This window comes from Nipponia nippon, unplaced genomic scaffold (assembly GCF_047370975.1).
Source record: "Nipponia nippon isolate SJK-2023a ecotype South Korea unplaced genomic scaffold, ASM4737097v1 scaffold_3, whole genome shotgun sequence".
Classification (NCBI taxonomy): Eukaryota; Metazoa; Chordata; class Aves; order Pelecaniformes; family Threskiornithidae; genus Nipponia; species Nipponia nippon.
The window spans coordinates 70,446,645-70,470,463 of NW_028262347.1; positions in this window are offsets into that span (position 1 = coordinate 70,446,645).

A 23,819-nucleotide genomic window follows, 5' to 3' on the forward strand; every position below is an offset into this window, starting at 1 on the left:
ATGTTTAACTTGGTACTGAATTCCTAGTTCCTTCCACAGTGCCAGAGTTTGGTGATCAAAATTAAATATCAGCTTGCACCTAGCAGCGAGGCAATGCTCCCCTCTCACCTACAACTTATTTTTCAGGAAAAAGATTGTTACTGCAACTCTTTTATGAAGTGTGATGAGACTTTGATCAAAATAGTAGGGCCTATCAACTTACTATGTTGAGCATCATTTTGTGAGCCCTGAGATATGGGGAGAAGTGGAAAGCAGCTTAATGATAAAATCAAGTGGTAGAGATTCATTTAGTTCTTGCATATTGACACCTTGCCTCACAGCTTCAAAGTAGCAATTAGAAAATGGAAGAAGCTCAAGATGAGTTGAGTCAAAGATGGCAGAAATGTTACAGAGGTCTCCTAAAACACAAGAGGAATATAGGTCTCTCATTGCAGCCATGAAAGTTTAATGTTTCTGTAGCACTTAGAAGCGTGGGGGGAAGAGCTATACAAGAATCAAAACTAATAGCTTTGACAAGTATCAAGAGTATAATTGTGGATGTTGCTGCTGTGTAGTTTGCTGGAGTGTCAGGTAAATTCTGCTACCTCCAAGTTCTAGCTTAGACTCTTAATATCTGCATCAGAGCAATTGCTTTCCTCTGAAGCATAGGTCCTACATTTGCAAACACAGATCCTTTGCTGATAGGACCCACATCTTCATTAAGCCACGTTTAACTGCTGCTTGAAGAGTCATCTTGGTCTTGTCAGCTGGGATCCACTTTCTGTGTAACTATTGCTAACTGAGAGCTGGCATGCACTTGTAGGAGGCCAACTTTGACATAAACTAATCTAGAGTTAGAAGCAGAATGACTTCCCATTTCTCAGCAGATACTGTCTCAATTGTTTGTGGTGTCTTGGTCTAGTATCCAAAATTCAAGATCTTTTCATCAGGAATGCATGGAGGAGATTTCCTTGGCCTCTCCATTGCCTATTCCTTTTAAGACTTTTCCAGCACTATCCTAATGCAATGTCAGGAGAAGGTGATCAGGTCCTGGGAAGACACTGAGCTGTTGGCGTATGTGACATGTGGTGCTTGCAACTTGAATTATAGACTAACTCATTCCTTCTGATAGCTGTGTGCAAATTATGCACCTGCACAGAGCAAAGAAAAGAAGAGTGAAGTTAGTTCCTAAGAGATCAAGCTCAAGCCTTGCTTTGTCCTCTCGGGATAACTCTATTAAGCTCCAATTCAGACTGGTTCTGATGCCAAATAGTGCACTTAGAGATATTGCCATTGTAAATGAAGCTGCAGTCACAGACAGCTCCTAAAGGGGCTTATATAAGATAAGTGGTAACATTAGTCAAATGTTGCTCTTGATTTGCAATTTGAATTTAAAATATAGAGAAGTGATTGTTGGAGCAGTTGCACAGACAGTCAAGTCCAGCTCTGGCATGGCTTCCGTATGAGGCAGTTGGGTATAACACTTCATGCACTTTAATCATGAAACAAAAACTACTCCTAACTCAGACATTAATAATATGTTTTGAGATTGAATCCTGCTATTGACAATGTTCAACTAAAGGATTCAAACGGTTTTCTGTTAACTATTTCCACTCAGAAACCAAGGCGTGGAGCTCAGGATGATGCCTATGCCAGTGAGTCTATGAGATAAGAAACCAGTAGTATTAAGCCCCTAAACCATAGCTTGTGGAAAATACTCAGGCTATTTTCCCCTGGCACTCTGCAGGAGTGAATGTAAGACTTAGACTTGCATGTTACTGAACTAAACAGTGCTTTACCATTTAGCAGGTTCTATTTAAATCCCCTCTTTCTGCCTTCACATGGAAGTGTCTCTCATTGGCACCTGTCTCCTTCTGCTGGGAGAACTTGAGGGACAACTGCAGAATTAACATGCCACAATGCTCTGGAATCTTTTCTTCAGTCTAAAAAAGAAGACAAGAGGATCTCTCCAATCTTATCTCTGCACTGAAGAATGACTGTAGATTTTGTCAAGAGTAAGAAAAGTCACTGTGTTTAGGTTGGACCTAATGCATACTTGCCTTGACAGTTTTACTCTTGTATATGCCTAGTTCCATTAGCTCTCATGCTAACACCTTGAACCATGCTGACAGAAATTGTCTTCATATTTACAAGAGAGACAGCATTCAGATTACTGAGTTAAAGCTATTGTTGATCTTATCCACTTCATCTCTACTTGTGCCAAAATTTAAAAAAAAAAAAAAAATACTAAATCTTCCTTCCTACACTGTAGTAACCAGTTGTCTCCGCTGGCACAACACTATCACTTTTGTCATGGGCTAGCTTGGAAGAACATTTCTTAACAACTGTATTACCAAGCCCACGCTGCATCTAACATTGTATGAAGATAGCGTTATTGTAGGAACAGATACTGGAGAATCCTTACTGCTGAATCTGGGATAGAAAGTTGATTCTATGTCCATGTGACTTTCCTTGATACAGTCAACCACATAAAAGTATAGATAACTACCTATAAAGAAGACTGACAGCTAACACTGCTATTAAATTCAACAACCATAATGATAGGTATTAAGTTATAGCTGAGGTTCACATACCCCTGCCTCTGCTTTAAACAAAGCCATCAAGATGTAATCTGAAGGGGATTTTTACCCATAAGGAATGCTTTCCTAGAGGAAGATGCATGCTTTTGAGAGACCTGCTTGCACGTTATAAGAGAAAGTATTTCAGTATAAAATACTTCAGTACTTCAGTATAAAATGAGTTGTTCTTGTCTTATACCTCTGGTTTTCATATACTGTCCTTTTCTGGTACTTGCATGGAAACTCATTAAGCATTCACAACAGTGCTAGAGAAGCCCATGTATTGAAAGAAACCTTCCCAGCTGGACTTCACACAAATCCCTATTTGCATTAACCTCAGCACAAGCAAAGCTCTCTATACTTCATAACACATGTAAAACATGCCTGAGAACATATAGAACTTGCCTGTTCATCCCTGCTATTCTACAACAGCAAGTACTCCCTACAGACACACTATTGGCATCCCCACATTCTGCATCTGCCCTTCCAGGAATGTACCCAAAGTGCTCTTGCAGTAGGTGCGAAGCTAAGCAACCATTCTGCGGCAGAACAAACTCTTGCTGGCAATCTGTAAAGGGCAAAAACACCTACTGGCAATGAGTAAATATTCTGTATAAAGCGATCGCTCTCTCTGGTCTTAGTCCTCAGACCTGTAGGTCTCTTACTACAAAAACAGCTGAATAGGAGCCTAAAAGTAAAAATTCATGATGCTACTAGATTCTAGAAATATAGACTCTATTGAGTGGTTTATGGCACATTAAAATCTCTGTGGTCCACAGGAGATACATTACTTGTCTTTACGACCAGCCTTTGTTCTCCTGAGGGTGAAATTACTGTATGAGTTTTCTTTCTGCCTCACCCTCATCACCTCACTTTATTCCATGGGGATGCTAACTACTGTTACTCTCAAAAATGATCTTGCAGTTATCCTTCTAGCTAAGCTCCGAGCAATGCATTTCTCAGTTTGCATTTAGCTTTGAAAGCTGATGCTTCTATTTCAGGCTTGCATACCTGAAAACTTGTCTAATTTTTCCAATCATATGATTTGTTCCATAGATGTTATAACTTTAACCTGCAAACATCATCCTGCTTCTGATCTTGACCAAACTTGTTACTTAAAGTCAGCCTTTTTCCTTAGCTAGCGCAAGTAACTATCCCTATGGTATTTCAGTTATAAGTTTGAGCCTAAACAAAATGACTTAGTTATGAAATAGTCTCTTTTTGCTCCAAGTACAACTCCACAGTCTCTTCAAGTCTCTTCTCCGATTTTTTCCTCTGAAACTTCATAGATAATTTTGTTTCTGTTAAACACAGGCAAAGACTTCTGCCCGTTATTAAACACAAACCCAAGGAGCCCTTTGGATGACAAATATCTGCAGGTTTGGAGCCATTGATAGGAGTGAGGAGATGGGGGATCAAAAGCAGGTAAATTGTGTAGTGCTAGTTTTAAGATTATGTAGGATTAGACTGATACTCCATATTCCGGCCCTGCTACAGCTACTTCATATTATTCAAAGTCATTATTCAAAGGTGCCTGAGTTCTGACAGATTACCTTCACCTGTAATTCATGGAAAGCCATTTATCTGGGAGATTACTCAGCACTACTCCTTCAGTGTCTGCTCTTTGTGAGACAGCAGGATAAACTTCCAATTAGTGAGTAGTACTCTGTATATAGGCCATACAATGGACTTCAGCAGACTCCAGATGAATGAGGGACTGCTGCGAACCAGTTTATCAGATGGACAAGTGAAATGTCATGTGAGGGAAAAAAAAATTATTTATTTTTCCAGTCTTTAGGATTTCTGCCTGCTAATGCATCCACTCATCTTGATAGCATGCTGTTTTATCAGTACTTCTGTGTTTTTTGTTTGGGTTTTGTTTTTGGTTTTTGTTGTGTTTTTTTTTTAAATTCCCATTTTCTTGCATTTTTTACATTCCTGGTAGATTACTGATATAAGATAGGGAGAGAGCTGTTTCTAAGTGGCATTTTCTACAAAATATTGTGACTCTCTCATTGTTGTCTCAATGGTTTACAATGCATTTTAGCTCATCTAGCTACAGAGGCTTTCAGCATTTTAAATTTATAATTAAAGGGGTTGTTATATTTGGCTTTCATAACAAGAACCACTTGAACAGTTTCCTTATTTAGTACATGTCATTGACAACGTGTAGGGGGATGCTTGTCTTTTTTTAATACAAATAAAATTGTGCTCTCTTGTGAAGAGCATATGAAATATTTATCCTCGTCATCTCTGCAGCTGCAAAGAAAGCTCTAAACTTACAGAGAAAAAGTTGCTATTATGCTCTGGGGACTGGGGATTGCATGTGAGAAAAAAATTACACTGCTAGGCAAGCTACTCCCTGGGTCACTTTGCTCTGCTATGCTCACAATATATCAGGCACCATATGTGCCATAAATAGAGAAATCCTGAATAAAGATTGATATTTGTTCTTTGTCTTATCCAAACCATCACCTTAATCATTTGTGTTTCGGTTCTGCTAGATCCCCATGTTAAACCTCTCTGGCAGCCTGATTTAGACCAGGCTGGGATTTACTTTTTGCTGATGCTATGATAATAAGCACAGAATGCTGCTTTAGTATTCTTGTGCTGCTGTTTAGTTTGTAGGGTGTAGGATGCTGTTGTTTATTCTGCTATTTGACCTTCTGCTTCTTAATCTTGTTTTCCAGCAGTATCTGCCCAGAATCTATCTTTGCAGCAGAATAGAAAATTGAAGCAGGTTGTTACCTTCAGATGAAACTTAGGCTTTGGTAAGAGAGATAATGATCTGAACTTCTGGATGTCAGCCAGCAACAGTGTTGCTGCACTTTGTATTAACACTTTAGTAGAAGTCATTCCAGTTACCCACTGCTTATTGCTGCTGTTGTGGCCTCAGGACTGACTACTTGGGGACTGGATGTTTTGCAGGAATTTGAATGGTGTCAACATGCTTATTTTGCATTAGAACCAAACCAAACCTGTGATGTAGTTTTGCAACACAGAACTGCATTGAAACAGCCAGTAGAGGAACTTGTATGATGGTTGTGTGACACAAGAGCTTTTGGCTTTGGAAACCTTCCACAGGAAACTTGCTGAAGCAGACTTCTCAACGAAATGCTTGGATTTGAGAGACTGTTCAAAATAAATGGCACTTTGTCACCAAAATACAGAGCAAATGTTGAGAGGCAGATACTTGGCGATGTTGAATGAAGTACTGCGATTGAGTACTAAGAAAATGTGACACAGGGAGTCAAGTTTAAGCAAAAATATTTGGTTAAGTGTCAATAGCATGGTGCAGAGTAATTGGAGGCTGCAGTTAGCTTGGCTTCTCACTTGAATACCTCAAACCAGATGAATGCTATGGTCTGCTTTGACATCTTGACCTACCACTGCTGTGCAATCTGTAGGCAGGCAAACACTTTGTTGAAGGGCTGTTTCTGGAAGTCTTGTGGTCAAGCCTAATCCCAATGATCTTCTGGCATTCATGTATACTGTCCTAACTTCTAAGGGCAGAGTCAGCTTTCCAAGTGGGAGTGGGAATGTGCTTACGTTCACTTTGTCTCTTCCTCTTCCCCCATTCCCTCCTTCACTCCCTCCAGTAGTTTTTTCTGCATTGTAATAGAAAAATAATTAGAGTTTCTGATCCTTTTTTAAAAAAAGAAAAATGATGTAGTTTGGACTTCTTGAAATCCTTGCCTGGTCTTGATTTAGATTTGGACTGTAAGCTGAGGAGCTGAGCATGAAAGATTTTTTTCAAGCGCAGAGTTGTCAGTGTGAGCCTTGTATTGGGATAAGAGGGAGGAAACATTAAAAAAATTTTTTTTACTCCTCTCACCAGATAAGAAGTACATGGTGCCTGTCTTCAATTCCCTGTCTTCTCACTAGATTTCCCAGTATAACAAAGAAGCTAAATCTTGGCATTCTGACATTTTTAAGACTTCAAAAACAAATAATCTTTTATCTATGGATTTTTCCCTTTATACACTCCCTCAGATCTGTGAAGATGCTTTGAGTCTTTGAAAACACAATAGAGCTTTGCCAGTAATGCAGACAGAAAATGAGTCATGAAAGATATTTCCCTTTTTCCCTGCTGTTAACACTCGTGCATCTACCCAGACTTAAGGTTTCCATCATCTTTGTTTACAACACGTCAATCACCTGACACAGCCCGCAGATCTCTCCCCTTCACCCCTCTGCTTTCTCGTTGACCTGAGCTGCATTGCCTCAGAGTGCAGCTACATCAGCTTCACTTGTGCTTGAACTTCTGGTATGGAAACCAAGGCAGAGGGTTGGATTTTGGGCAAACTTTGAAACAAAGAACAAGGAATGGAGTGTGCTGCCTTCCACATGGAAAATCTGATGGGTGGGTGACAGCAGGAGGGTTGCTGTATGTCTCTGCCTTGACTTTCATTTTTCTTGTAAAGTAGGCATAAATGCCAGCATAGCTACATTTCCTGATTAAGTTAGCTTATGTGTCATCTTAAGGTATGTTATCATCCTTGGCTAAGAGTAGGGCTGAGCATAAAAAATAATTTGTAAATGGAGAAAGGTGGGACAACTGTATTCTCTAGTTTTATTATACAACTATGGTAACAATTGGTTTTGACTGAAAACAAAAAGAGGCTTGCTTAATAAAAAAAGGAGAGTGCTTTCCTCATAACCCTAAAGAACAGAAACTTTTTCAGTGCAGAATTGTCAACACGCAGTATTATATTTTGGTGTTAGGTAGGTTTGTTTTTTTTTTTTTCTTTTTCAGCTGCAGTTAAAAGTATGGCTTTGAAACATTCCTGTTCGTTACGCTGTTGGATTTTTGTGCTTTGAGATAGCTGCAGGAATTTCTTGCTACACATGGAGAATATGAATACATAACATACTTATTTAAGTTCCAAAAAAGGTTTCAAATGGTCAGTGATTGGAAAAAGCCTGTCTGAATTTATGCTGTTTTTATATAGCCACCTGGAATATTTTTGTATTCACCAGCTGGAAGGAGGATCTGGGGAACTACAGGCCTCTCAGCCTGACCTCGGTGCCGGGGAAGGTTATGGAGCAGATCATCCTGAGTGCCATCACGCGGCACATACAGGACAACCAGGGGATCAGGCCCAGTCAGCATGGGTTTATGAAAGGCAGGTCCTTCTTGACTGACCTGATCTCCTTCTATGACAAGGTGACCTGCTTAGTGGATGAGGGAAAGGCTGTGGATGTTGTCTACCTGGAGTTTAGCAAAGCCTTTGACACCACTTCCCACAGCATTCTCCTGGAGAAACTGGCTGCTCATGGCCTGGACGGGCGTACTCTTTGCTGGGTAAAAAACTGTCTGGATGGCTGGGCCCAAAGAGTTGTGGTGAATGGAGTTAAATCCAGTTGGCGTCCGGTCACAAGTGGTGCTCCCCTGGGCTCAGTACTGGGGCCAGTTTTGTTTAATGCCTTTATTAGTGATCTGAACAAGGGGATCAAGTGCACCCTCAGTAACCAACTAAAATACAATCTAACAAATTGAGGTTGTAGAACTATTTTCTTGTGAAAATGTGCTTTCAAAGTCAAAACTCTGAAACTTAACTTGAGAAACTTAAATGGCATCAAAGAGGTCATTGCCAGCTTCCAACCTGTTAATTCGCCGTGCTTCTCAGCATAAAAACTTGGTATCATTCAAATCTTTATATAGCATCATACTTTTATTTTTATTTTTAGGGAGAAACTGTAAGACAAGGCTGTTCACATCAAGCAGTTTAAAGTTAAATTCCATTGTGAATCTCTTCTTACTCTCTACTTGATTTGCTAGTCCCAGGTTTAAAATCAGTCTGTTTTACCTGTCTGCATACAAACTCTGGATTTGTACCTTACACTTCCAAAAATCCCAGACACAATCACTCTGGGCTTATAACTGTATTAAAATACTGTACTGGGAAACTATATTTCTGTTCACAACTTCTTTATATTCCCAGATGGATGTTGAAGGTTCCCAATATGCTGTGGTCTGATCAGAAGCGTGGGTTGCTCAGCCAGAGGGGAGAGCCAGGAGCAGCGTGCTGGGTGAGGGAGAAGCTAGGTGGGGAAAAGTGCCGGATCGCAGACCAGCAGAAAGACATCTGGGACTTTGGAGGTGTTTTTTGCAGGTAGTTCCTGTAAACGTCAGATGCAAAGCCAGGACGCTAAAGTTCCTGAATTCGTCTGCCCTCAAGGGATAGGCACAATCTGGCCATGTTTGACCATATTTAGCTTTCTGGACAAAGTAAAGCAGAAGATTCTTCTGCCTGCATGCTGCAAGATAGTGTCATCATTGCATAACCACTGTGGTGAGCTATTAGTCAGAAGGAGATGAACCCTCAGCACTAGCAACAAAAAGCAAATCTTCAGAGGATGGCATGGGGATGATGAATTTTAATGAAGCGTGAGAGGTTTAACCCCAAAGGCATGGCTGGTTATGAGGAAGGACAAGCAAGGGCTGAGGAGAGGTGGTCCATGTGAGGCAAAGTCTCATCTTTTATCTTTGCTTTTGTATCCTGGTATCAGGTAACATGGTGTTTTTGTTAGTCACCTCTTCTTGGTGCCAAGCATCAGTGCTTAAAGTGTGGCTGCTCCCATCACAGGAAAGGGTAAAATGCTGAAGAGTTGGACTTGCTGCCCTTTTGCCAGCACAGGGATGGTGCAGGCAGTGGGTGCTGTTGCATGAAGCTACCCCTCCTGGGAGCAGCCAGCAACTTACCTCCTCTGGCCTCTGAATGAATGGCAGCCAGAGCAAGTTGTTCTTCTGCAAAATGGGCGCCACAGCCATGTCCATCTTGTTGTCCCTAACTGGTTACTGCCCCTTGCATTACCTACCTTGTCTATGCCTGCAGCTGATCTTGGTTATACCTCTAGATCTTGTTGCTTATATAGAGAAAAAAGGAAGAAATTTATTTGCTTTTAAAATTTATTTGATCAGAGGCCAATTTTCAATAATCAAAGTAAGCATATTTAAATTCAAAATATTGAGGGTAAGAATATCTTTTATGAAATGATGATGACCTGAATTATTGGAAGTTATCTGGTAATATCCAGTTTCTCAGTGCAGTGTTCCCTTGTGCTCTCCTATTGAATTTAAGTGAGTTCACCTACATAAAAACCTCTTCATAGGTAACACAGTTCATAAGCACTGACAAGAAAAAGAATGTGCAAAAAGAATGTTAAAAGGAAGCAGTCAACAAACACTGCTCTTATCCTTTTATTTATTCATTTATTTTTCCAAACTCCTTTGGATTAACTTGCATCAGTATCTATACTAATACATGGTTACGCTCTAGGGGATGACATGCTAGGAAGGAATGTTAAGTTGTGCTCTTAGCATTAAAAACAAGATTTGTTGCCATACATTGTCTGTAAATTCCCTTGAGTCTCTTCAGATGAATTGCTAGGTTTTATTAAGATCTGTGTTTTCTATGCTCAAGTTCACTTCCTCTGAGGGTTCTGAACTTCAGTGAATTCCTCGGTGCAGTGCTTCATCCTGATTTCCCTGCTGTGTGTTTATAGGGCAGTCTGGCCCTCACCTGCTCATGCAGGCTGTGGGAGTTGACTCCCAGGGCCACTGATAGCCTCCCTTGCCCACCCGCTCTGCTGTCAGCGCTTCCATCAGCCTCCTCCCCGTGTGGACCATGGTGAGTGGTCCCGAGTCCCAGCGTGGGTGGCAGGTCGCCCTCAGCAAGGAGGGCTTTGCAAAGAATGAAGGTAAATACATCAGCCCGACGACTTTTGTGGGTGAAATAAATCCACAAAAGAGTGACACTGGGTCAGTGTGGTGGAGCAGGGGTAAGTGTGGGACAGATTACCACCTCCATGGCACCGCTGGGCATTACAGAGTGTCCCATTGGCATGGTGTGCATGCCTGTGTCTCAGCTGAGCATACCGCCGGTGGGGCAGTGGGGGCTAGTGTTGCTTGAGGTGATCTTGCCTCTGCCCCTCCTGAACACCAGGAGGGTGGCTGGCTTGGCTGGTTGACCCTTGCACACCCTTGGGAGCATCCAGTGAGGAATGGCTGAGGAATCAGGCTCACTGGCAGCTCCTGGCAGGAGTCCAAACCATTCCTCAGCCATGGTGGAAGAAAAAAAAGTGGGGAAGTTTCTTGCCACCCAAGACAGCAATTAAAAGGGACTGCTGCTGTGTGTGGTTGTGCAAGGAAACTTCAGTGTGGGGGCAGCTGGGAAAGTGAGAGAGCGTTGAAACTGCAGCGGAAGACGGTAAAGTGAGTAACATGGGGAGAAACATCTGGGGAACTGTGATGATACAAATATCAGCCTGAGTGGTGCAGCTTCCCAAGACTGCATCTGGAAGGGGAGGTACTGAAGTGCTCCCAGGGGTATAAAGTTCAGGCAGTTAGCTAGAAAGAGGGAGCCAGCTTTCCCTGGTTTAGGCATTCAGTCTTCCATATGATCTCTGAAGGAGATAGAATTACTGAAGATGTCCCTGTCCTCTTGCTATTTAATATTTCTTTCTCCCCCACTCCCTAGCACTAATATATTCCAGATATTTATTAGCAAGGAAGTGCTACCTGGATCTTCCTCCCTTTCATCTTCTCCTCTGTCAAGCATGTGTGTGTTTTGACAAATTACCACCTAGTCATCAGCTGAAAAAATCAATTCCTTCCACACTGTTTTTCACTACAAATATTAACTGCTGGTAAAACATGGATAAAATTACTCAGGTAAGTGGGAAGCAAGGCTCTAAATACCCTTAATCTAGGTAACATCTGCACCAAATGTGAGTAAACAGCCTTATTTCATTGTACATTCAGCATTCCTTTGAAACAGCTTAAGTGTGATGGAACTTCTAAGGAGTTAGGGCTAGGTAATGACTTGCTGCTCCAGCTGAGTAGAGTGATGGTAGGAGTCCTTAGGAGGAAGAGGATGTGCAAAGAAGTGTTAAGAAGTGCTTTTCCAGAATAACCAGGCCAAAATAAATGACTTCTTCTTTCTGGGAGAAAATAAGGCTAAACCAAAGACCTTGAAGTGGATCTTTCTTTTTCTTCATTGGCCCCAAAATATCTTAATTCTAGATCTTTTAGGCTAACCAAGAAGAGGTGAGAATCCCTACTTAACTGGGAGTGCTAAGTCTCTACCTCACTTAAATAGTTCTTTTTGTCATCAAATATAAAGTGAATTTCTGAGGGATTCATCAGATCTGTGATCTGAATTTGTCTGGACCTGAGATTTTTTGCCCAGTGCTGATGCCTTCTTATTTTCTTCTTGGCAGTGTATTAAGTATTTCCAAATGTACAGGGAATCCATGGCATCTATTTCGTATGCCCTAAACAGCAATTTTTTTAGTCTAATAAAATCTCTTATTAGACTAAAAGTCCTACTAATTTTTCAGATATGTTTTTAGTCATATTGATGTAATAGGATTCCCAATGAATATACTGAGAAGTCTGCTTTTGGGCATTCTTCTTCTTCTTCTTCTTCTTTTATTTTATTTATTTATTTATTTATTTATTTTACAGATAGGGAAAGAAATAGAACAGGAACAGAAATGAGAACTGTATATGTTTGTGAGGCCTTAGGTGACAGTGCCAGGAGCTGAGTGGTGTGCTGTGTTCTCTGTATGAGACAGACAAAAAGATTGAATGGCACTTCCTAGACTGATCCATGAAGGGGCTTGTATCCAAGAAAACAAAGGTTTAGAGCATAATTGTCCTTTGAACTACATGTACAGTATGTTCAGAGACCACGCTAGAGGTACTCTGAAGTAAAGCTTCTGAGATGCATATAGTGCACATGTATAGTTCTTGACACTGGCTGCTTTCATCTTTCATTCCATGCCTAATGCATTAATGTAAATGTAACCTAGGATCACATTGTGTAAAACAGCTCTACTCACCCTGAAATTCACAGTATTTTCTATAGTTTACTGTGGGGAAAATGCATATGGATATGTTTGATTTAGCATCAAGGAGATTCTGTTGACAGATACTGAGACCATTGAAAGTAAATATCTTTGTGGTACCTTCCTTACATGTGAATCCTCTAGTCATCTGATCTGCTTAATTGTGGGAAAAGATGAATGTCAAAGGAAACCCAATTAAAAATACTTTATATAAACCATGGCTTTTTTTTCCTAGTTATCTCCCTGTTTTCTTTGGAAGTTCACTTTGTCACTGTGAATAGCAATGAAAAGTGTTGGTGGTGTTGCTCTAGTGAATTCTGTGGGTCTTAGAGATTCAACCAAATCTCACCAAATCATTTTTAAAAGGTGACATGAGAATGTTCTTAGATTTATGAATCAGTTTTGCACTTTATCAGTTGAGCACAACCATACTTGAAGCTACTGGATATTATATTTGCATAAGTGTATCTCCTCTTGGAAACGCGAACTTAGCAGAGTCCATCAGTGCTGCTGTCTGTCATTTAACACCTCTGTCTTCCTTTCCGAATCTGTGAATCCAATTTCTGTTTGAGATTATGCTGCTTCAACAAAATAATTATTATATTTACTGACAACATTTTTTGAAAAATGCAAAAGTGGCTACACCTCCACTGATATATAATCAGATTTATTCATCCTGTCTGAGGACTCTTTGCAATTCAAAATCCATAGTGCTTCACTAGAGGTACTTAAGCTTTCATTTATGCAGATGCTTTCATCCAAAAGGGTCCCAGCGTACTTCTCAAACTGCTGGCCAAATCCAAAGCCTGTTGATGTAAATGAAAAGACTCCCACTGACTGCAGTGACCTTTGGATAAGCTCATTAAATTGTGACAATAATGACAAAAAAATTATTAAATGTAGATCATAAGCTCTGTCAAAAAGTTACTTTAATGCCAATTTCTTTAAAATGTTTTGACCTTAGCTAGCTAGACCACCTGCGTTTATAACTTTTATCTGACTTCTGTTGAACTGTTCTTTTTTTCAAATTATTCCATACAAATATTTGAATTATACAAGAGTCTGGGAGTAATATAATTGAGTAATCAGGATATGTATGTAGTCAAGTACATCATTGACTAGTGCTGGAAGCTGGGAAGGGACATAGGCATCAGCAAAGGAGCCCACCTGCAGTGTACTCCTGCCTGCCCATAGCTGGATGGCTAGGCTATGGCATTTTCAGTTCGTGACAGAAGGATTCACTGACTTCATATACCAATTAAATGCATGGTTGTCTATAATTCCAGGCGTGGTACCAAGTATCCAAGTACCTGGGTGTTGCAATGTTATTTGCATTACGTTAACAAAGCTGGTTTGTAGTCTAGACATGACTGGTGATTAACGGTCCACTTCAGGTCTATTTTAGAAATACACTTGGTTTTGAACAGAGTTTGAAGTAGTAAGATTTAGGCATTGAAATCCTAATTCAGGACAAATTATAGTCTATGATTCAAGTCTATGTTTGGATCAAAATTTCCCCCCTTTCTAGCTGGCTTGATTCTGGCTTATCCTGGACTTGAATTACTTTGAACCTGTGCTGATGGGAACGGCTAACATGGTTCTTTTTGTTGTTATGTTTTTTTTTTTTTTTTTTAATTTCTTTTACCAGTTGAAACAAAATTGTCACTAAGCTACAGAAGAGGATTTCTTAATATCACACTGAAACAGTGAAAATCAGCCTACAGAAATATGCAGGACTGTTTTATGCGCACAGTAAACTTCTGTGTTTATATTCGTAAGCATGCATAAGCTGCTGCCATACCTACCACTTTGTGTCATTCCAGAAAGGCAACAGATCTTGCATAAATCCCTCTTTGTAGTCATCAAAGAAATCGAGATAGATAACTTTGGGAATCTGGCAAAATTCATAGCCAGAGTTTCTTACTTCCAGTCCTCTGCCCTAATCATTGAGTCACATTCTTCGTGAAGAAAGAACAACTAGAATCTGACCTCGCTTCACGTGAAAAAAAAATGACAAAATAATTAGTATGCAAAATCAACCAATTACAAAAATTTCATGTGTGGAAAAAAAGCAGATTTATATTTGAAGCTGTATCAAAATGTTGTTAGCTGCAGCTACTCTTTTAATTTCTTTGTGTCTTTTGTAAAATAAGGAGCCTTCCAATTTACCTTTGTAAGTCTGTGCTGAACAATCAACAACTCAGATTTCTTCTCCAGACCAATCTTATTAGTGTCTCAAGCAGCTATATGCTGTATGTCAATGTGAGCAATCTCCCTGAAGAGGTGTCAGTTAAAACTTCTGCCAGTCTTAAACTGCCAAGTGGAATTATAGTTAGAAAACATCCCTGTGAAAATGGCAGTGGAATGCTCTACTTGTTCTCCTTCACTCTTATTTGCATGAAACAGTCTCTTAACTTGCAAGCAGGGATATGTAGTGCACTATCTAGCAGACTGAAATCTCATTCCAGTGTTTGAAATGCCAAAGATATTCCTTTTGCTTCTTGTATGACTCTGTAACAAGGATTTTTCAGCCTGACTTTTGCTAACAGTCTTAATGATTCCTAGTGTCAGCTACCTTTTCTGTTCCAGCCAAGGCCCAGCAACGTAAACAGAAATAAATGCTTGTTTCACCCTGTGCAACTCAGAATCGAAGCTCCCCGTAAACCAGATATGGAATCAAGAAGATGATATTTCTACAATGTCAATCTTCTGACCACAACCAAACTTCTTAAAGTGGATATTCTCCAACTTGCTATTGGCAACGTATTTCTAACAGGAAAAAAATTATAAGAATTGCAAATCGATAACTATGTAAAGACTCAGCTTAAAAAGCATGCATTTTGAAGCCCATTTTCTTTGAGATACAAGGACAGGGCTGTCTACTGAAGTCAAAGCCATAAGCTGAAATTTGAACATCTAGAAAATTAATTTCCATTTACTTCAGTGCGTTATCCAGTGTGCTATAGGGGGAGTTTAGGATAGTGTGGATTGATGATAATTGGGTAATTTCTAAACCAGAATGCTTTTAGGTGCTAAGATGAAGAATATGTAAGAAGTCTAAAGCAGCATTGCTTGTATCCTTGCAACATTTAACTCCATGAGGGCTCTGCAGTCTTGGGTGAGTACACATGCATTAGAGTGTTTTCAAATAAAAAAATCAAGCATGCACTGACTTTTTTTTTTTCTTTTAAGACTAGCTCTAGATATCCTGAACTTCCAACTTCTATTTTTTTTCAATTGCAAGAAAATTAAATTAATTTCATGAAATTCAGAACAAGCAGACAAGTGTTTCTGTTGGCTGTCCAGTAATATTTTCATAATTTTGTATCCAAAGTACATATCGGATCCTGCTACTTGCAATGCTGCTTCTTGGCTCAGTGGTCTGGTTGCTGAAGTGAATTTCATATCCAAAATCACAAGCTTTGCACTTGATTTACTTCAGTTTGTCTGTACTTGGAAAAAATTACTTTTTTTAAAGGATGCAGTAGTTCAGTGAGTTGGATTTTTCTCTTTTTTTGGTTGCACTGTGGCTGTGCATTGGCTTCTCTCTCTCTGTTTTCTGTGACTTCTTTTCCTTTCTATTTTCCAACTCCTGTAAAACTTCCTGACACTTTCATTTCCTTTCCAGTTATCAAGGCATGTTGCAAACAGGTCAAGGGATGAAACGCTGCCTTTGCCCCAGCTGATACAGAAGGGGAAGGGCAGTGCTTCCTTTGAATCCAAAAGGCCAAATAGGGCGATGTGGGATGACTTTTCTCATGCCTGGTGCTGATGGGACACTAATGTAAGCCTGAAGGAAATCTAGCAGTAGAAAATTTACAAACTCGAGCTGAAAAAACAATTGGGAAAACACCAGAGTGCCTGGAGGGTTGTGGAGAGCCTGCTGCTGCGGACTCTAAGCTGTGCCATGTGTGTAAGGGGTAGTGCAAGTCTGTCAGTTTTCATCGGCTAGTATTTACTCTTCTGGGGAAAGGTAGCACATTGCTAAGCAGTTGGAAGGATCAGGTTTTCATGCTGGTCATGTGGGAGAGACTAGTGACAGTGCCTCCCAAAACATGTATTCTTGGTTGTCCGCAACCAAGAATTTTTGGGGTGTATTTTTCTGTTTGTTTGTTTTGGTTTGGTTTGGGTTTTTTTGTTTATTTGTTTTGTTTTGTTTGTTTGTTTTTAATACAGTGATGGTATTTTAATCCTTCTGTGTGGATGTGGCTGTTTCAAAGCCACAATGTGGTATGAAGGGCTTGTGCCCATCAAAGCAAATTGCATTTCCAACAGTAAATAAGTACCAAACCTTAGTAGAGCAAGTGCCCAGAATCCCTAATAAGGTAAGTAAGCAAAACAAACAAAACAAAAAGATGCCAGTCTCTTTATCACTGTTGGCTTGTGTTATTCTTTGAACAGAAACAGGCTCAATATTTGGGTACAATTTCTAAATTTCAGGTCACTGAAGTTTCACCATGACTAGCTTTGGGTTTAGGGGTTAGAGCCTCTTCCTTGGCTTGGAAGAAGATCCAAATGTAAGGAAAATGAATATTGTGTTTATTATTTTGTACTTTATTCAAAATCCTATAGAATTTACCACATTTCCTCTTTTTTAACATTGTGTTTCTCACATAAGAGATGTAGCTGGAGAAGTAAGATGGCATTTTTTCCTTACAGTCATAATTATTACCAAGGATATTTGTCAGGAGACAACTGCAGTGGTTACATTTGGAATGATGACTGCAACAGAGGGAACAGATAGCATCTTGTCTAGACAGTCCTGTTGTTATTGTCTTTATTTCAGTAAGGTTGTCTTTGATTGTTTTCTAGGAGAGCCTTATGAAAGGCATATATTTTTATATCCAAGCATAAATTGCATATGTTTTTGTTTGGAAAATATTGTGTTATTGACTTTTTGGTATTTAAAGATTGAGGACAATGCTAGGTTTTTTTGAGCTGAACTGTAAAAAGAAATAATTTTGAAGAGAGGGTTTTTTTCTCTTTCCAGAAGCTCTCATGATTTGAAGAGTTGTGTGATAAATCTCATTGCACACATTTTGTATGCTGTTTAGTACCACAGTTAATAAGATTAGCATTTGGAGCTAAAGTGATTCCAAGCTTGGCAGGGTTTTCTGTAATTGGGAGAAGTGAGTTTTGAAATTGATATGAAAGTTCCTGGCTACTTGTTGAAAACGCATTATAGGCTTGGCTGCTCTGTGCTTCTGAAGCCTCACCAGTATCAGAGTGTGTGAATTTTGTACAGTTTTTCTGATGATGTAAATAAAACCCCAATCAGCTGTGTTCTTCTTTTAGAAGTCTGCATCTTCAGGGCTTTGAGCTTTTCATTTATGGAAGATGTGTTGAATTGTGCATTTCTAGATCCTTTCCTAAAGGCTATTAAAGCCCTGATGTGGGAAATAGGGCAAAAAGTCCATGCTCTTTCTTAACCAAGAGATGTTACTGCAATGATCCTTTTTTTTTTTTTTTTTTTTTTTTTCCAAATCCGTATTGAAGGAAATTACACTGACTTTCAAGATCTGATAGATGGGGAAGGGGAGGGGAAACTGGGAGCTGATTAGCCTTTATCTTGGGGTAACTGCTGGCTTACTCCACTGTGAGAAGGTAGAGGTCCCTACCTGGTGACTCATCCAGTCCTCTCTTAATGGGTCTCTGATTAGACTCGGACATGGGCTCACAAGTTAGTAGGTCTGAAATGCCTCAGTGGATGTTGATGATGGCATTTTAGTGCTCTTAAAGGAGTGAACTGGGGAATTATGATGGTACTTTGCAAAACTGGCGCCATTTTCCCCTTCCTGATTTCTCTGGTTAATTCAAAGATTTGTGGTACTAGTGAAACACACCTGAGAGCAGAGATGCAAGGGGAGTGAGGCTTTAAAAGTGCAAAGACTTTGGTGCCCTGAAACAAGAGACCCATCTTGCAGCTAAAGGAATACAGAAATATCATCTTCTCTGGAATTCAAAGCTCCTGCATTTTACTTCTTTCTGACTTGGAGCAAGCTTGTGTATTTTTAATTTCTCTGCAGAGGAGTTTCTACTTCTTATGCCTCCCAGTTTTTATTTCAATAAACAAAAATGTTTCCCTAGGTTGTTACTTAGCTCTCCTATAGCGCCCTTTTCCACTCTAATTTTCATTCCCCTGATGCTGGATTGCAGCAGGGTGTCAGTTTGCAGAGTCACTGCTACAGCTAATCCTCTCTCTCTCTCCTTTCTTTTTCTCCTCAGCTGATTGTTCATATTTTCAAACTTCATAATCTCACCACCAAAACCTAGGCATTCTTTGGAGCATAACTTGAGAAGGAACACAGACCTCAAAAATGTCACTGAGCTCTGAACTCTCAAAACAAAACCTTTCTGTGCTTAAACAGGATGCTACCAAGGGGTCTGGGCCAAAATTAAAAGGGAAAAATACTGGTTGTATAAGGCATTTCATGTAGTATTTTAAGTGATGATTTGCACAGCTGAAAAAAAATCAATGGCAAATATTAATTCTTTCATTTCTTGAAGCCTGTGAAACAAACCAACAACCACCTCCAAACAATTGCTTTTTCTGCCACTTTCACTTGCATCTCCTCCACCTCTATTGCTTCCCAAGTGAGTGCTGAACCCAGCACCCAGTGCTGTATAACAAGGCACTGTGTTTTCTGGGTGATGTCTACAGCTGAAGTGTCAAATTTGACTTGCAGATGACACACTGATTAAAATATTAGCCTTGCTTTCTGTTCAATACCACTGACCAGTTTGCATCTGTCTGTATCACTCCTCTAGTGTTAATATTCACACTACTTTAAGTAAGGATCTGCACTCAAAAGTTTTTCTTATGTTTGAAACAGAGCCTCCAAATGAAATGGGCTTGGGTGCATTTTAAGTCAGGGCAGAAGCTTCTCTCAAAGTGCAAAGCTTTTAAAAAGGCATTAGAGCAAAATAAGGCTGTTCTTCAATGAGTGGGTTTCAAAATGAAAACCGATAGTGATTTGTTGTTATAGAGCTATTCCCTGTGGTAAAAGCAAGTGGAGTACTAGAACTGTTTCTAGCATAGGCAGCAGCAGAAATAATCAGGGAAAATGCTTAAGGTCTCGCTTTGGGGAAAGTGAAGAGAGAGAAAACGTTGACAAAGCCCGTGTCAGCAGGCAAAAGCACGGCAGGGCTCGAGGCAGAGCCCGGCAGATAGGCTGTGCTAACAGGAAGCTTTCACATCTGTAAACAAGGAAGGCTGGCACACTGATGCGGAAAACACTATGCCACCAGTAACATCATGTGCTTTCTCTGTGCTGTTATTGCAGTCTTGGTCGTTGGCAAAAGAGCATCTCCTTCCAGAGAAAGCCAGTCTCTTACAGCCCAATCATGGGAGTGCTGCTGTAAGTCTGTCTCACAGAATTTTGACTAGAAATAGATGTGATGATTGCCCAACAAATACCTCTGCTGTTTCCCAGCCACAGGCGTATCTTCCAGGTTCACTGCTCACCCAGCGTTATTTTACACGGGAATTATGTTACTCTGCATGTTGCTTGGAAAGATTTTTTTGTCATCGTTATTATTTTGAAGAAAGGAAAATATTCATAGATTTGTAAGAGTGGGAGATGGGAAAATACAAGATCAGTTTTAATCTCAGCTTTTGTACAAAGGAGTTGTACCTCTCTTGATGCTGGTGTGATTCAACCAGCCAGAATCTGACTGTAATTGAATCCTTGTAGTTTTCTCTTTTCAATTAGTTTTTAGAGATACAAATAATGAGCTTTAGCTAATACATGCTTGGTACTATTCCTGTTGTTTAGGCTTCCCTGATGGTTACAAAGCTCTTTACTTCCTTTTTGTTTTCGTCTCTAGCCTTTCCTCTTATCCTTGGTGACTTTCAGAGTTCTTGTGGCATTAGTAAATAGTTTGTGCGGTTGTCCTTTCTGACATCGTAAATGAGATGGAAAACCTTACATGCAAATGCTTGATGTTTAATAAAAGTTAAAAATCATGTGTATCAAAGTTAAGTCTAAGTTAATTGAAAGAATGCAAAACCTAGAGAAGTAAGGCCTCCAAATAGACCTGCTATAACTTCAGTTGGCTTCTGATTTTGTAATGAGCCAAAACCAAATCCTGCAGATTCAGAACGCGTTTTTAGAAAATCTTTCTGAAAGCTGAGAATTAGGGCTTCTCTCTGGCTCAGGCTTTCAGTAGTGGGCTAGATCAGCAAATTTCCATAATCTTAGGTAGGGTCATGCACCATTTATAAGAGATGGGTGTGTGTAACATCAGTGTTTGAGTTGCTTTTACAATAAAAGTACACAAGAAGTTGCAAACTAATTACATCTTTTCTTTTCTTTTTTTTTTTTTTTTTTTTTAATTTTTGGTAGCCAGTATCCTAAGGATTCACAAGCACTCTTTTGTTTAAAATACATTTCTAACCCACTTGTGATTCCTCAGATTGCCTAGCATCAACCTCTATAAATTCTTTCATCTGCGATGTCTCATTTGCCAATGGAGATAATGCTACTTTAAAACCTGTGCATACTGAGAGACAATTGCTTGTCTTTTGTCTTTCTTTAATTCATGAACTCTCAGGGACAGTTTTCTGATTAATTGCATCTTACAAGGATACAAAACTTACTGTTTTTCAGGAGATGGGAAAACAAGAAAGGCAACTGATTCTACAGTACTCTATAGTTCACACCTTCTGAAATAATAAAATCCTATTATAGCATGATGGTCCTCTATCTTCTCTAATTAAACCACAAACTATTACCATATGCTATAGGAAAAAAAGCCATGCTGGATGTGCTCATATTCAAAACCACTATCACTGGCTCCACTCCTTCCACCTCCCATGAAATGAGGCCATCTGACTGTTGAGTGAGTGAGGAATTAGGGATTTGGCAAAAAAATATATATCTTCATATATTTTCACTTTGTCCAAACTCAAGCTGTAAATCTGAAAAGAAAAAAGGTGAATTGGGCTGCCTCCTATGCAGCACCCAAATCCACTGAAGCTTAGAGAACTACCAGAAGAACAAGCAATTGAAACAAATTAATGTTGGACTCTGCTCTTTTAGACTCCTCCTTATCTTGACTGCAGTGCAGGGGGGCCACGTCCACACGACTCAGTTGACTGTTGCTGGTTACCCAGCTCTGTTGCACCTTGCACCTCATCTTCTAACCCTGTTTTGCATCGCTTACAGCACAGTCAAGTCTCCAAATCACCTCTGCTACTGCATGTTCTGAAAGCCAGGTAAGGGGGGAAAATAGCAGGACCTCGATGGGCTTAATAGTGCAATTTATTTGTGTGCCAGCAGGCCTGTTGTGCTTATAAGGGTATCTTGCTGTTTCCCCCGGGGTTGAGAGCCAGTCCCTGGCATCTGGCACAGCCTCAGCAACCATCCCAGCTGGGCTCATCAGAAACACAGAGGTGAGTAGGGGAAGGTGAGGACCTCTCCACCAAGATACTGGAGCACTCTCTCAATCTGACCTGTCTCTCTTAATAGCTAAAGCTAAGAATGTCACTGCATTCCCTTGCACTTAGTGTCCTTGCAACACTTCTGTGATTTGCCAGCGTGTGCAGGGAGACTTACTACAGACCTCAGGTAAATGACTGTTGCAGCACATCATTTCATTCTTGTAGAACCTTTTAATCTCATGCTGAGCATGCAGCACTATTTCCCCCCGATGCTGTTTAACATATGCATCATGTGGCTTTGTGGGGTTGGTCATCAACCATGGCCCATCGTGGACTGTCTGACAGCATGGCACAGGAGAAAGTCAATAGCTTTTGTGACCCTACATGCTTTCTGCAGACCAGCCCAATATCTAATTGTCTCAGGGCTTCAGCTGTGGACAAACAGCCTCTTCCAGGGCCTGGCTGTGCTGGTGGAAGCAGCCACAACCCCAGCTGCCCATCACCTGCTGCCAGTGAAGTGGCTCATGTGACTCCCTCCTAATGTGTTTCACTTCAAATAAGCTGTTGCAGCCAAGACCTACTTCTAAGTCAATCCACTTAGATTTTAGATACAATGTTCCAGGGAGCAAATACTGCAGCCCTCTAGGCATTTATGAGGAGGACATGCCAAGCATTTGGGTGCAGGGGGGGATGACAGGGTCTTACATCAGCGGACCTTGGTTTGCATCCAGATATATGTGACCCGCTCGCTCTTTATCCTTCAACTCATTATTAAATGGGGAAGAATGGTTATTCTCATTTTATCTGCTGTAAAATGAAGTTGCTCTGCATTTAGGCAGAAAGTTGACACCAGAAAGAGCATCTCCCAGATTTTTAATCACACGGTAATGACCTATGTGAAGGAACCCTGACACATAAGATCTTAAACTATTTGGAAAACTTGTGACTGTTTCTAGTATGAAGAAGAGGAGCAGGGATGGGAAGTGTGGGAAAAAATTCCTTGCCATTTTTCTTGAAGGTGTCTAGCAGAATGGGCCTACTTGGAGGTATTCATAAATGTATCTTGCTGGATTTCTATTGCTCCCTGCTAAATTTTTTTTTAGAGGTACTGCTGTTCTGATGAGTAGTACCTTTATTGATTTTTCACTATTTTAATTTTGGGCTAGAAATCTCTAGAGTGTTTCCTATAAGAGATTGCTAATTGTAAGTGTCTGTTTTCAGGAGCAGTTAAAAAATCATTAAACCTGGTGATATCTAATGAAAACATTGCTTATTTTTGCAATTCTCATTTCTTTGTTTAAAAACCAAGATAAGAAAAGCCTGCAAAGACGACTCACTTTTTTTTGTTTGTTTGCTAAAATTGTGACAAGATGTGAATTTTCTACAGTTTTACATGGTTTTCTGGAAGACTGAATTGTCAGTATGGATAAACAAGCTTATTTTCTGCTTCTAAAAACAAAAAAGTAATTTTTTTCCCCCAATTGTTTTTCATTTTCTAGTGAAATCTTGTCAGAAATAGCCTGTTTTAAATGTACTGAATCAAATTGTTAATAGGACTGATGTAGAGTGCCATTTGTTTGTATTGGATTTACTCTAAAATTTTCAGTAATGTCAAAGTGATAACTTAAATCTTCTAAAAATAATGTATTAAAAGGAGAAAGCTACAGAGCACCTAGACGGTTATGTTTTCCTATCTTTTACCTTTCAGATCTTAATCCTATTCACATTGGCTGTAAAGAGAAAGCTTGTGCAGGCATATTTAAATTCAGTCTTTCTTGCAAACTCACATTTTGTGGAGCCCATTGTTTTATCCATAACTTCTTGCTGCTGTGCAGGAGAGACAGTTATTCTACTTAAGTTTATTATCAAGCACTCTCATTTAGCATTGGGTCAGCATGGTGCTAATCCTTTGCTAAGGAGCTTTATGCCAGGAAGGAGTTTTTCATGAGCAGTTATTGTGAGAATTACTTTGCATATTAAGTGTCAACTGCTGGAGCTGTGTAATCAGCAACCTGAACATATGC